Source organism: Fukomys damarensis, unplaced genomic scaffold (genome assembly GCF_012274545.1).
Source record: "Fukomys damarensis isolate Sample0158 unplaced genomic scaffold, DMR_v1.0_HiC HiC_scaffold_17, whole genome shotgun sequence".
Lineage (NCBI taxonomy): Eukaryota > Metazoa > Chordata > Mammalia > Rodentia > Bathyergidae > Fukomys > Fukomys damarensis.
Genome location: NW_022900929.1, coordinates 47,320,775 through 47,334,698, shown reverse-complemented (window position 1 = coordinate 47,334,698; position 13,924 = coordinate 47,320,775). Strand labels below are relative to the sequence as shown.

General features: G+C 47.4%; 1 protein-coding gene across 4 annotated transcripts in view; it reads left to right on the top strand.

The window, feature by feature from the left end:
* Zfhx2 (zinc finger homeobox 2) overlaps positions 1 to 13,924 on the top strand; it is a 29,540-nt gene that overhangs the window by 939 nt on the left and 14,677 nt on the right. Inside the window, exon 1 of one of the 4 annotated variants that reach the window (XM_010637753.2) lies at positions 5,062 to 5,766. The exons of the other annotated variants lie outside the window; for them this stretch is intronic. The gene's annotated coding sequence lies outside the window, so the exon portion shown is untranslated. Of the gene's footprint in view, positions 1 to 5,061; positions 5,767 to 13,924 lie in introns of those variants that run through there. 4 annotated transcript variants of the gene reach the window in all.

Sequence of the window (13,924 nt, the reverse complement as noted above, 5' to 3'; positions counted from 1 at the left end):
TTTTTTTTTTTTTTTGAAAAGGTGCGAGTAGATGAGGGGAAGCTCCATTCAAGGTGAAGCGTATTTTTACTGCTCCCCCCTCACACACTGTCTCTCCATGGCTCTGCTGCCCCTCTATGAGTAGTCCTATCATTTTTGAGCACTGTGCCACGCTTCTCGCTGTGCCTGTAGCCCAGCTGATCCCAGTCCATATGTCCCTGGTTGGTGTTGCCATTCTTCACCACGTCTTCTCACCCCATCCCTCTCCAGTTTTGTGTGTCACTGTCACTGCTGTGAACCTTCCCATCCGAGTGATCCTCTCCCTGTGTATTCCTGTCACTATGTGTCACGCCGTGGCTGCCTCACTGTTTTGCCATCTAGGACTCCATGCCCTTTCCTTCAGGGTCGGTCCAGATATCACCGGTCTGTCCATGCTACTTTGGATTTCGCTTCTCAGCCATGATTGTGATTGTGGTAGCCACTAGTCAGAGGCCTGAAGATTCAGGGGATGAAACAGATGTGCCCTCTTCCCAAGAATCTAGTGTCTTTTCAGTATGACCAAGCCAGCTTCCTCTTCCACCTTCGCTAGGGAGGATTTGGAACTTCCTTAGCATTGTTGACTGTCCCTTTTGCCATATGCCCATCTCTCCCATCGAGACCTCATCTTCTGGTCTGTGTCATCTGCCCTTCCGGGAGCTTTCTACCAACCTCTTGCATGCTGACTTAATTTTCCTCCCTCTCTCCACTTTACCATACTGTATTTTTTTCATTTTCCTGTTTTCACTCCTTCTTTTCTATTCCTGTATCCTCTGGTCTTCCTTGCTTATTCTCCACCTTTGTTCCCATATTCTGCCTTCTTCCTACCTTTTCTCCTTGGTCACCCTAAGTTCCCCTTATCCCTTAGGCTCTTACCCGGTGTTTTAACCCTAGCAGTAGGAGATACCACAGACAAGTGGCTGGGAGAGGTGGGGGATATGGTGAAGGCACATAAACAGGCCAAGAAATCAATTTAATGGGCTTCCAGGGGCATATAACCCCCTCATCAATCAGTGCCATTATGTCAGTGAACTGTCAACTTTGATTTTGTAAGGGGACATTCTCTAGGACTCTAAGCTCCACCCTGCCTGGCTGCCCGCATCTTACAGTTCATTCTAAATATCAGTGGCTGTTTTCTTCACTTTTTATCTCATCTTCCTCCTGGGCCACTGCTAGTATTATTTTTGGATTTAACATCATTCTTTATGGACACTTTTTATTATGGTGAGGGTCGCTGTCTTCTTTAAGGGACCAGGCTCATTCAGCCTGAAGAAATGTGGTAAAGGTAGATAAAGGATCTGGCAAGTTTGTCTTGGTTTTAAGTCCATCATTGTTTTTTTCTAGACCTCAGAGCTTGGAAGGGTAAAAGGAAAAGGTGTATATGCACACATGATGGAAGATTTCAAAGCTGAACAGAATTACAGAAGGGAAGGGGACGATGGGTACAGTAAACATACAGGGTAGAGGAATGTATGACGTGAGGGACATTTAAAGGAAGGGAAGAAAATCTATGCAGAATAGGGGAAGGGAATGAACAGAGGATGATTAATGAAAAACTGAGAGAATGAAATAAATATGAGTTAATAGCTCTACAGAAGGAAAGGAGAGAAATGATAGAATATTCCTAAAGAGGCAGTCAACAAAAAAGCAATATGAAATGAATACAATGTGGTAAAATGGGGGAAGGGAGGACTTGATGAATGAGGTGGGAAAAGAGTGTGGTACAAAGAAGGTAAATGGATAGCAAAGGCAGGAGTGCTGAAGCAAATCAGAGCCTCACAGAGCTTGGTAGGGAGAAAAGAGGAGAGGATGAGGTATCAAAGGAAACAAATGCTTTTCCTGTGAAGAGGATGCAGCCTGACAGATGCAAAGAGAGCACTGCAGGGTGTGGATGATTTGATTTGGGGGAAAAGGCATAACAGAAATATACTGGTCCCCCAAAGAAATACTGGGCCCCTAAAAGCGAGGCACCCATGAGAGGGAGAGAAATGCAGCATGCACCGTGAAGAGAGAGGAGAAAACCTCACAAACATGCATTCCAGTAGCTTCATTATCCTTCCCAAAAATCTTTGCATTTCATTCCCAAGCCAGGAGAACACAAGCAAAGATGAAAAAGTAGCATTCCCATTTACTTGTAATGACAGGAACTTGAATCTTCCTGGCCCCCTGAGAACCAAAGACCTAAAGCCTCTGATGTCATAAATTGCTGGTGTTGCCTTGGCAACCTGACAGGGTTCCTCCCTCTGTGATGTCAGAGGCAGCTGGTGTTACCTTGAGACCCAAACCGGAACAACTTGCTGCTTTGCTGGGGGGAACTGTATCACATATGTGGCTGGGACCCAGGCCTAGTCAAATCTGTAGGATTCCTAGCCTGGTAGCTTCCGTCCCTGGAGCTGTGCTAGCCGAGAACAACAGTTGTCAAAAGCCACTCTTGTTTGTGAGTGCCTGAGGTTTGCTAGAGCTTGACAGGCACAAGAGAGAAAAGGACCTGGGAGAAGGAGGCATTGGAGTCAGATGGTAGGGCTGAAAGGCAGGCAAAGGTAGAAGAAAACTGGAAATGGCAGTTACGGAAGGGGAAAGGAGAAGGGTTTTATGAGCTGGGAGGAGAGTTGTTGAAATGTATGATGAACCTGGTTTAGGTTTAGGAATGGCAGCTAAAGCTGGAAATGCAAAAGAGAAAATATCAGAGCTATGGTGGAATGTAAACTGATGCTTGGATAGAGAAAGGGGAAGGTTCTAAGATGCCAGAGGGCACGGAGAAATTTGGCTGTAGAGGAAAGGAAAAAAGATTCCTTTGGTCTGAGAGACTAAGCCTTCTGGTGTGAGTCACAGTGATTACCTGAACAGGGGCTGAGTCTGTCTGGTTTCTTTTTTACCTGGGGCCTTCACTGTAGGAACTATGCCCCTACCTACCCCCCCTTTCTTAATTAATTTACTTATTTTTAGGATTTTACTAAGGCTGGGCTGGGCTGAAACTTGAGATCCTTCTGCCTCAGCCTCTCCAAGTGCTAGGATTATAGGCACACACAACATACCCAGCTAGTTTCTAGTGTTTTCCCAGCACCAACACAGTGTCTGTTACATAGAACAGGCTTAATAAATATCTACTAGCAAATGCCAACAGAATTGGGAAACCAGAAACTGGAAGGAAGTTAACCTGTGATGATAGTGAGGTTTGAGACAGAGAAAAGAGACTTTGGGTTAGGGGCACATTTGGGGCAGCCAGGGCTAGGGCTGGCTCTCAGGGCTGATCTGGGAAGACTATACAGAGATAACAGGAAGAAAATATGAACAGTCAGTCCTAGGAACTCCAGAGGAAGATGTGGAGGAGGATAGCGAAAATAGGCTGTTTCCAGAGAAGTTGAGTTGTTTCCAAAGAGAGTAGGCAAATCTGAATGGAAAGTAGTATCCCCACCCCATTCCCAGTCATGCAGCTATAATTGAATCTGCCATATACACACACATACGCGTGTACATGCACACAGAAGAAAAGGTCAGAAAAAGTTCATAAATAATACCAACCTAAACATCTGTCCCACCTGTAAACCCAGATGATGATAGAGAAGTCGTCTCTAAACATGTGAGGGATGCTTTAAAGACCTCTGATTACTCATTGTTTTTGTTTGTTTTCCAATACTGTGGCTCACACTGAGCTACATCTCTAGCCCTTTTTCTTTTGAGACAGAGTCTTAGTAAGTCACCAAATTACCCAGTCTAGGCTTGAACCTGCAGTGCTATTGCCTCAGCCTCTGAGAGTGCTGGGATTACAGACTGCAAGCATGCACCACCACACCCATCTCTGCTGCTCACTGTGGAAAAACTCTAGAGGCACCTAGAAGAGGGAGAGCTGAGATACACAGCTTACTGAGGGCAGTATCTGCAGGAAGAGGGGGGTCTAAATACCCAAACACTATAGAAGAGAAAGGTGAACCAAGTGGAATCAGAGACTGTATCCTACGCCAGTGATGGCGAACCTTTTAGAGCTTTCAGTGATACTATCTGCTGTAGCACATGCGCCATAGGCTCTCCACCACTGGCCCATCCTGTTCTGCAGTAAGGAGCCAAAAGACCCTGAATGAGTTGAGAAATATAGGAAAGAAGATAGGTGAGAGTGAGCTGAGAACCCTGGAGGAGAGAGTCTGGCTGTAATAAGAAAGGCCAGTGTGCAGGAAAGAGGCTGGTGGGTGGGGGCCTGAAGGAAGGCCTGAGGTGGCTGTGTGCACTGTCAGCTTCCGCCAAAGACTTGGGCAGCTCATATTTTGCAGCAAGCGACAGGCTGTCGACACAGCGGTCCTTTACCTCACCGTTAGAAACTCATTTCATTGATTTTTCCATCTTTCTTCTCAGGCTCCTCACACTAAGCTCAGACCTCCCACCACCCACTTTCCCAGAGCCCCTTGCCTCTGTAGTGAAAGCCCCAGAGAACTGTGTGCCTGCCTGTCCCTCTTCCAGCCCAGGCTGGTGAGACAGGATTGAAAGATTTGGAGGTGACTTCCAGTGGGCTGAAATCCCGTGCTGCTGTGGCCATGTTACACCAGTGGTATAGGAACTGCATGTGACTGGAAGAAGACATCTTTTTCTAATTCCCACTGAGATAGCTGAGCCACTGGAATGGTGTAGTCATAGGGATCTGTGCAATTAAGAGGATATAATTGGCCCACACTGAGGGTGTGCAACAGCCCTCAGTGGAGTGTGTGTACTTGTAGGGTCTGGTCTTCTGTGGCATGTTGAAGTGCAAAGTCAATGGGGCAGGATGGGTGTGGGCCAGAAATTTTTACTTCCTGTGTAGACATTTTCCCCTGGCGCAGATAACTGCCCTGGGCTATTCCCTTTGTGGCTGAGCTTGCACTAAAGGTCAAGAGTCAATTGCCAGCCATTTGGCTTCTCAGTGAAAGAGGGGAGAGGGTGGGACCAGAGTGTTAGATTGCATTTCCCTGGAGGAAGTGATGGGGTAAAATCCACTTTCACCCCCCCACATCCACATCCACATTTTCATTTCTTTTTATCAGGGACAAAACCCAAGACCCCCTGACTCTGTCTTGCATTCCATTTCTTGGATCTTGGGTGTGAGTCTGTGTTCCGAACCTCTCCCTGTACTCAGGGGCTTCAGGCCTGCTGCTTCCTTCACAGTTGTCTCCATCCCACAATTGGTATCACTTGGTCCGTTTAGACTACAGGTGCCTTTTTTTCATCTCTGGTTGCTCTGGACTACGTGGCTTCCAAAATCCTAACAATACATCCTGGTGCTTTAAGGAAAGAAGTACACTGGAGGTTAGGAAGAGAAAAGAGCATGGAAGCACAAGAAAAGGGTTCAATATAGACAGGGCAGGGAGCAGTGGAGAGGAGGAGAGTGTGATAGGAATGAAGGAAAAGCCAGGTGTGGTGGTGCACCCCTGTAAGGTCAGTACTGGGAAGTCTGGGGCAGCTGGATTGCTGCACATTTGAGCCTAGCCTAGGCTACCTACATGTAGGCCAGTCCAGAATACATAGTGAGACCCTATCTAAAAAAAAAAAGATGGAGGGAAAGATGTGCACATTTTAAATGAAAAGGGAAAGAGGATAGGAGGCTGTGAGGACTAGAAGAGAATTTAGAGAGAAAGCCAGCCACCCGCCCCCAACACACACGGGGAAATTGGGGTGGGAGTGGGGCCACGTGCACTGGCTGTGGCCTCAGACTCCGCGACAGTCCTGAGTTCAAGCCATGCTGGCTTGGACCCTTGAGGGAGGAACTGAAGTGGCAAATTAACGATGGTAATGAAGTCACTGCTCCTTGTTTGTCTTTGCTGGTTTCCCCTTGAGATTTGTCCTTTGGCCAGACAGGGCAGCGTGGGGGAGGGGAAGAACAGCGGTGAAGGGCGGGGAGGCGGGGAGGTGAGTGGAAAAGAGGAAGGAGAACTGGAAATGCGGAGGACAAATCCGCCTGGGCGCCGAGGGGAGGGAAAGGAAAGCAGGAATGGAGAAGGGTCAGAAGGAAGAGAAGAGAAGGGAAAAGGAGAGAGGGTGGGAAGACGATAGGGAAAAGAACAATGGGGACCAGGAGAGGGAAACCTGGAGGGAGGAGCAGAGAAAAGGAGGGAGAAGGCGAGATGGAACCGAGCTGTGGCGAGCCGAGGGAAAGAATGCGGCCCAGGCTGTGAAAGCTGCAGCTGGTGGGACCCGTGGGCGGGGCCTCATCTCCATCTCTAATGGCTGTGAAATGAGGTTAGCTCCATTAGAGGCAGCGAGAGTGTAACGAGATCACACTCATTAGGGCCGGGCCATCCCAGTAATTACCACCACCCCAAACACGCCCGTGCCAGCCGGCCACCAAGCACAGACAGCGCACAGCAACACACGGCAAGCACAGGGCGCCCCGCTCTGAGGGAAAGCCTAGGGTCCACAGAGGTGTAACAGGCCTGGGGGAGCTGGCCTGGGGCAGGAGCGAGCACCTTGACCACTCCCCAAGAGGTACCGAACAGCCATCAGCTCACATGTCCCCAACGCACAAAGGGCTATCAACACATGTACCCCGAGTCAGGAAATAAGGCGTGTGGTAGATAATTGTCATTTCCATTTATTGATCACACCAAAAGTGCCCTCTCAATAATGATCATCGCAGTGGACTCAACCGTGGGTGCAATTTCCCATTCCTCTGTATAAAGAAACTGAATTGAGGCATCAAGCAACTCAGCTGAAGTCATTTGCATATTAAGAATAGAACTAATATCTGATACCAGATCTGTGATTTTTAAAGGCTGTGGGCTTTTCTGTTTGGTTCTGTTGTAGTGCTGGTGATTAAATCCAGGGGCCTTGCACATACTGAACACCCCAAGGCTGTGTTTTAAACAACACCAGACTGTCTACCTGATGAAGATTATATAATATGGATACATATAATGCAGACTTTCAATTCCAGAGACACCATCACAAATAGGCACACATCATCATCCAGATAATCTTCACCACCCCAATGCTCAGAATGGCCAAGCGCTGCAGGGATTGCAGTGTCAGTGGTGCCCCCTGGAGTTGCACAAAGCATTGGTCCTGTTCTGGTCCATCTTTGGTTTTTTTGTTTTGTTTTGTTTTTTGGTACCAGGATCGAACTCGGGTAATGCGCTTGCAAGGCAGGTGGCAGAACCACTGAGCTAAATCCCTGGCCCTTGTTTTTTTTGTTTTTGTTGGAGACAGGGTCTTGCTGTGTACTTCAGGCTGGCCTTGAACTCGTAACAGTCCTCCTACCTCTACCTACCAGGTGCTGGGATTACAGGCCTGTGCTGTGCCACCATGCCTAGCTTAGTGACCCATCTTCTACTGAAACTAACTCCCAATAGCCATCTAGCACATTCAAGCTCAGAGAAAAAGCACAACTGCACATATGCTCAAGGGGACCCACACAAGGGCAGGGTAACACACTCAAAGGTCTCATTTAAAATACAGCCAGAGTTCAGAAGCTTACAGGTTAACCTGAGCAGAAGAATTAGGTCCCCAAATTACACTTTTGCTTCCCCTTTAGATTGTACAGTGGATGTGTACCACCATGACTGGCATGGATTTTTGTTTTAATTTTGGAATATGTGCATTAAGGTATCTTCAGGAGGGGACCCAATTCTAAACACAAAATTCATTTATGTTTACTATGTAACTTCCACGTATAGCCTGAAGGTAACTTTATACAATATTTTTAGGCACCTCTTTTGTCTATAACAACTCATTACATGAGGCCAAGTGTGGAATTTACCACTTACACAGTTGGCATGTTGGTGCTCAAAAAGTTTCATATTGGGCCAGGGATTTAGCTCAGGTTCCACTGCCTGCCTCACAAGCTTAAGGTCTTGAGTTTGATCCCCAATACCAAAAAGAAAGCTTCAGATTTTTGCCAAGGTGTGGTGGTGTGTGCCTGTATCCCAACACTGAGAGGCTGAGGCAGGAGGATTGCCAAGTGATAGCTAGCCTGAGTGATTTAGTGGGTCCCTCTCTCAAAATTTTTTAAAAAGGCTGGGAATATAGCTCAGTGTGAAGGCCCTAGGTTCAATCCCAAATACCACCCACATACATACACAAAGTTTTAGATTTGTGGGGAAAGTTTCAGATTTTGGAGCATTCTGGGTTTGTTAGTTTGCAGTAGTAGGATTCAAAGTCAGTGTCTTGCACATGCTAGCTACACCAGAAGCCTGCATTTCAGATTAAGGATGCCCAACCACTGATAGTACTCATTACAGTATGTAATTGTGCCATTACATCACACAGGTTCACCTCAAGTCAAAGAACCAGAAAAATTTAGCAGTCCTTTTACAATGGGGCCCTTTTAAATAACTGTAGGAGGGCTGCTGGGGATTCCCCTCCCTCCGTGCTCAGTGAGATAGATCACCATCTTCTGCAGAGGTCTCCAGTGCCAGGACCAGACAGGATCCTGTTGGTGTCTGAATTCAGGGGCATGAGGCGAGGCGCTGCCCCTCCAGCTGCAATGCTTATACAAAAGAAGGGTTCTGAGCTGGCTTCCTGCAGCCAACTGAGCTGAAGACCTGTAGAACAGGAGCCCCTCTTATACCTCTCCAGGCAGACAGCTCCACACTGCTGTCCTAAGATATCTAATACTCTGAGTCATCCAGGGAGGGAGATGCCCGGGCAGGAGGCTCCTCCCTGGACTCCACCCCTGCCAGCAGCAGACACTGCAGCACAGTTCAATAACCATGCACATGGGGCTCAATGTGGCACTGGCCCATGGCTGCGCTCCCTCCTGTCTACTCCTTACCTACCCCCATCTTCCTTTGAACCTCCCCTGTTCCCCTCACATCTTGCCCAACTCCTTGTGCCCACTGTATGCAAGGTCTTAGATCCCCTTCTTGCTGCCTCAACTCTTGCTGGGTCAGTTTACCTGCACAATCTAGTGCTGGGGCTGGAGGCCTGGGTACATCATGCTCCAGCTTCATCCCCCTCCTTCCCTGTCTTTGCTTCTCCCTTCCCCTCCTCCTCTCTGCCTTAACTGCCCTTTTCTTTACCCCCTGTGACATTTCTTCTGCTTGTCTATTTTATTTCCTACCATATTCATTTTCTCTCTTTTGGACAAAACTTATCTTTTACAAAGTAAGCATTCCCTGAATATTTATGAGGAATGGAGGAAAGAGATGCAGAAGAGATAGAACTGAAATGGGGAAGGAGGATTACTATTACTGCTTTTTCACTTTTAAGTACAAAAGGTAAAATATGAGGGTGGGCGTGGTGGCACATCCTTGTATTCCTAGCACTCAGGCTGAGGCAGGAAGATCACCAGTTCAAGGCCAGCCTGGGCTATATAGTAAGTTTAAGGGGAGCTGAACTACATAGCAAGTTCAACCCCAATCTGTGCTACATAGTGAGACCTTGTGTCAAAAAAATACATAAATAAAAGTTAAAGGAAAGAAAAGATTTAGAAGAAAATGAGTTTTTTTGTTTGTTTGTTTTGTTTTGTTTTTTTTGTTTGTTTTTTTTTTTTGGTACCAGGGATCAAACATGGGTCCTTGTACTTTTAAGGCAGGTGGCGGAACCACTGAGCTAAATTCCTGGCCCAGAAATGAGTTTTAAATGCAGGGAAAGGCCTTTTTTTTTTGAGATAGGAGCCCACTATGTAGTTCATGCTAGCCTTGAACTCGGTATGTAACCCAGACTGGGCTTGAACTCACAGTGATCTCCCTGCCTCAGCTTCCCCAGTGCTGGGATTAGAGGTATGTACCATCTGCCCAGCTGAGACCATAATTTTTTTTATGGATATAACATTTTATTTAATGAGGCCATAGTTTTGAACCAGGTGTTAGCTTCCGTTGTGCGCACTCCATATTTGAATCTAGACAAAACTTCCACTCTGCCCTGGCATAATAAGTATTTTTAGGCCCAACAGTCAACTATACTGTTGGGAAGACTGTATTTAAATCCTGTCTACCTATTTTACTCTTATTTGAAAAGGGCAGAAATCTGGCCAGGCATAGTGGCACACGCCTATAATCTCAGCACTGGAGAGGCTGAGGCAAGAGGATCACTGTGAGTTCAAACTACATAGTGAGTTCAAGGGCAGCCTGAACTACAAAGCGAGAGCCTGTCTCAAAAATTAAAAAAAAAATTAAAATATTAAAAGGGCAGAGATCAGAGGATGAGCCTTTCAAGAAAGGACAAAGCAGCCAGGCATGGCGGCACACGCCTGTAATCCCAGCACTCAGGAGGCTGAGGCAGGAGGATCACTGTGAGTTTGAGACCAGCCTGGGCTACATAGTGAGTTACAGGTCAGTCTCAACTACATAGTGAGACCCTGCCTCAAAAAATAAATAAATAAAAGAAAAAGAAAGAAAGGACAAAGCAAAAGGTGTCAACTTCTATGCACCCATCTTGCTGTGCACCTGGGGAGTAGACAAGAAAAACAACTTATCTCATTTACACCTAACATAGGCACTTTTTATATCTTTCCTTTAAAATTGGAGGGCAGTATCACTATTCATATTTCCCCAGATAAGGAAGCTGCATCTTCATCAGTAACTTTCCAAGGGGTGGTAGAGCCAGGACAGAACCTGGGTCTGCATGGATCCAAAGTCCATGTTCTACTACAGTAAGAAATAAAGCGCATTTGCCAGGCAAGGTGGCAAATTGCAGCTACTTTGGAGGCTGAATACAGAGGATCACAAGTTAAAGCCTAGCCTGAGCAATTTAGCAAAATCCTGTCTCAAGGTAAAAACAAAAAGGGCCGGGAGTTGGTCATGCCTATTAATCCCAGCACTCTGTGCTGAGGCAGGAGGACTGCCGTAAATTCGAGGCCAGACTGGGCTATATATAGTGAGTTCAAGGCCAGCATGAACTAGCAAGGCCCTGTTTCAAAAAAAAAAACACACAAAAAGTCAACCTTTTCCCTATCATTGGGTTTGGAAAAAAAGGAGGCAGGTTTTGCTTTATGATTTTTTGGAAGGGAATTGGGGAGGAGAAAAATCTGTCGAGTCTGGTCGGCCCTCTCCTTGGTGACCACTGGGGGGCAGTAGTGTCTCTTCCTATCCTTGTTGGTCAGCGGTGGGAGGGGTTGTACCAAGGAGTTTGTGGTCTTGCTGGGTGCTCCAGAGGAAGGGTCCCCCCCTTCACTGCTTTATCTGGGTTCTACAGCCAGCCCAAACCGCACCGTAGCTCCTCTCTGGGAGGGACACATTCTTTCCGCTCATTTTTTGGTCTGTCTTTGCCTTTGCCCCCTGGGCTCCAGTAATTCTCCCTTTAAGGGTCATCTAGTGTCCCCTGTCTTGCTGGATCTCAGAGCCTGCCTGTTCAGCTTTCCATCTGCTTCTGCAACTTCACATCCAGGCCCTTTTGTTTCCATCTCATAAGATACCTCTCTCTCACACTGTCTTGGTCCTAGTGTATATGTTGTTGCCTCCTGGATTGCTCTCTGGTGTTGTTGTTGTTGTTGTTGTTGTTGTTTTTTGTCTTCCTTTTTTAATTACTGTATCTCTGCTCACCTATGTAGTTCAGTCACTTTGACTCTGTATTTTGTTTGCTTGTTTGTGAGGCAGTAACTCCTGCTGGACTTGATAGCAGCACTTCTATCCTTGCCTTCACCAAAGGAATAACCAGAGATCCAGGTGCCAAGGAAGGAAGAAGGCAATTTGAAAAGAAAAATAATCTGTCTCTACAGAGTTCCCCCTCCTGTCCTCTTCACCCTTGTGAGGGAACAACGAAGCACTAGGGAGGGAGGACAGAATGAAGGGGCAGCTGGGGAGCTCTGGAGACTGAGGGCCATTTTGGAGCTGGCAGATTCACCTTGGGATGACTACACCCTCAGAACTCTCCGCCCTCCCTTGGCTCCAGGCCTCCCTCCTCCCATCCCCCTCGGTGGCAGCAGCCTTGTAATTTAAAGCTCTCTCTGTCGCCTCTAATGTGATCCTCTCGTTTTATTGACTCTCTCTGCCGTCTGTGGTGCCCCTTCACATCAATCTCCACTCTAATCACACTGCCGCCACTGCCTGCTGGCTCCCCAGCCCCTCTCCTCCACTGAGGCCCCCCAGCCCTGGCCTCTACCCAGGTCGTTTGGACAGTCCCTGCCTCCACTGGACAGTGGGCCCTCTTCCTCCTTTCCTTCAGAGGCAGAGATGTCAGGGCCTTCTCCCTTTATTCACATCTGAGATGTGCCCCAACGAAGGAAGATGCCCTTGAGGAAAGCAGGACCTAAAGAGAGCAGTGGCAGTAGGTCTGAAGACGAACAAGTTTGTTGGCCTATGGATCGGGGGAATACTTTTAGGTCCGTTTCTGGATCATCTCTAGTTCGAAGTGGGAAAGGCAAAGAAAGGGACGTGAGGATTCAAGAAAAGATGGAAGGGGGAAATTGAATGAGGGGAAAAAAGTGAAAAATAATTGCTGAAGGAAAAGATTTGTAATAAATGGTGGGTGATGGGAAAAGCACTGAGAAGAAAGGGGGAGGAGAATTTGTGGCAGTGGGGAGTTGGGGGAGATGCACTGAGGCAGAGATAAATTTGCAATTGAAATTCTTTCCCAGAGAAGAGGAGGGGTAAGTTGGGTCAGGGGGAAGAGATTTGCAATTTTAAACAGCTGCCAACCTACCCTGGGCCCATCAGGGTCTCTCACAGGCTGCCAAGAGCTAGCTCCTTTGGTTTCTATCTAGGAATTAGCTGTTTCTCCCAGTCCTGGAACTAAATACTTTGGAGAGAGATTCTGAGAGTTACTGCAAAGTCTACCTAGGTCTCCTCCGAACTGTGAGGTAGAGTTGAGTTAGGAACCAGGAAGAAGCTGGTGACAGTAGCCAGGCCCACTGAGAGAGAGTACCCACCATGCTTGGCCTTCAGTAGCAAGAGCCCCAGCTCTTCCACCAGGTAAGGTGGTGGAAGGCAGTGGGGTCCAACCTGTAGGAAGGATAGGGGCACATCAGACGCTCACAAATCACTGCACTTATCCCCTCCCTACCATCAAGGATCCCCACAACTTTAGGGCTCCTGATTTCCTCTTTCTAGAAAGCTACTCCCCTCAGTCCAGTTTCTTTACTTACCTTTTGGTTTTCAGACTCCCTGTCTGTCCCTCCCACCCACCCCTTTCCTAGGTCCTGATTTGCATTTTCATTAGCATGCTAATCCAGCCCCTCCCGAGCTCTTCCAAGCCTTTGACTTCACGCCTGGCTAGACCCCCTCCAGGAGAAGGAATGGAGGACAGAGGCCTCCTTGCTGGCTGGGGCAATAGCAAGAACCCATTCTAAATCTAGGAATTTGGAGGTGGGGTTAAAGGTGGCTCAAGGAAAAGGAAGTCATTCCCTTCACCCTCTCCCTGAAGCACTCTTGCCTGAGTGCTAAAGTTAAACCTGCTCAGATATGGAAGGAAAAAAAAAAGATGGAGGCAAGTCCTTAGGACGCTGGGAGAAGTAACGGGTGGAGGCCTGAGGAGCTGGTGAGTTTGAGAGATCATGGCGGCAAAAAGGTTGGGAGAAGCCCAGGAGCCTTGGTGAGCCTAAAGATGGGAGGCAGCCCAGGCCTCTCGATTTCTCCTTTATAGGATTATTTTTGCTGTTATTGTGTCTGCCTGTTCTTTTCTGGTTTCACCACCTTGAAGCCTAAAGACCACCAGTAGCTCACTTAACCTGTTTCTTAGCTGCCTCATCTGTAAAATAAGGTTGCTGTGAGATTAAATGAGATCACTGATAAGCCCTTACCACAGGTCCAGGACCTTGGTGTATGGACTTCGTTATGAATAATGTTATGACTTTTCCTGTTGTCTTTGAACTGGCAGGGAAACTCCTATTACATGTTATTACACATGTTCCTGACCAGAGATGGATCTAGAAGCATGCAGGGGAAGTTAGCTATGGCCTGTCTCCGGCAAGGAGACCTTGACTTGGACAGCTTGCCTCTTCAGGGCTTGGAACATCTGAGGTTATTTCCCAGAGTTCATTCAAGACCATTACTGATTATGGAAGGCATCATTC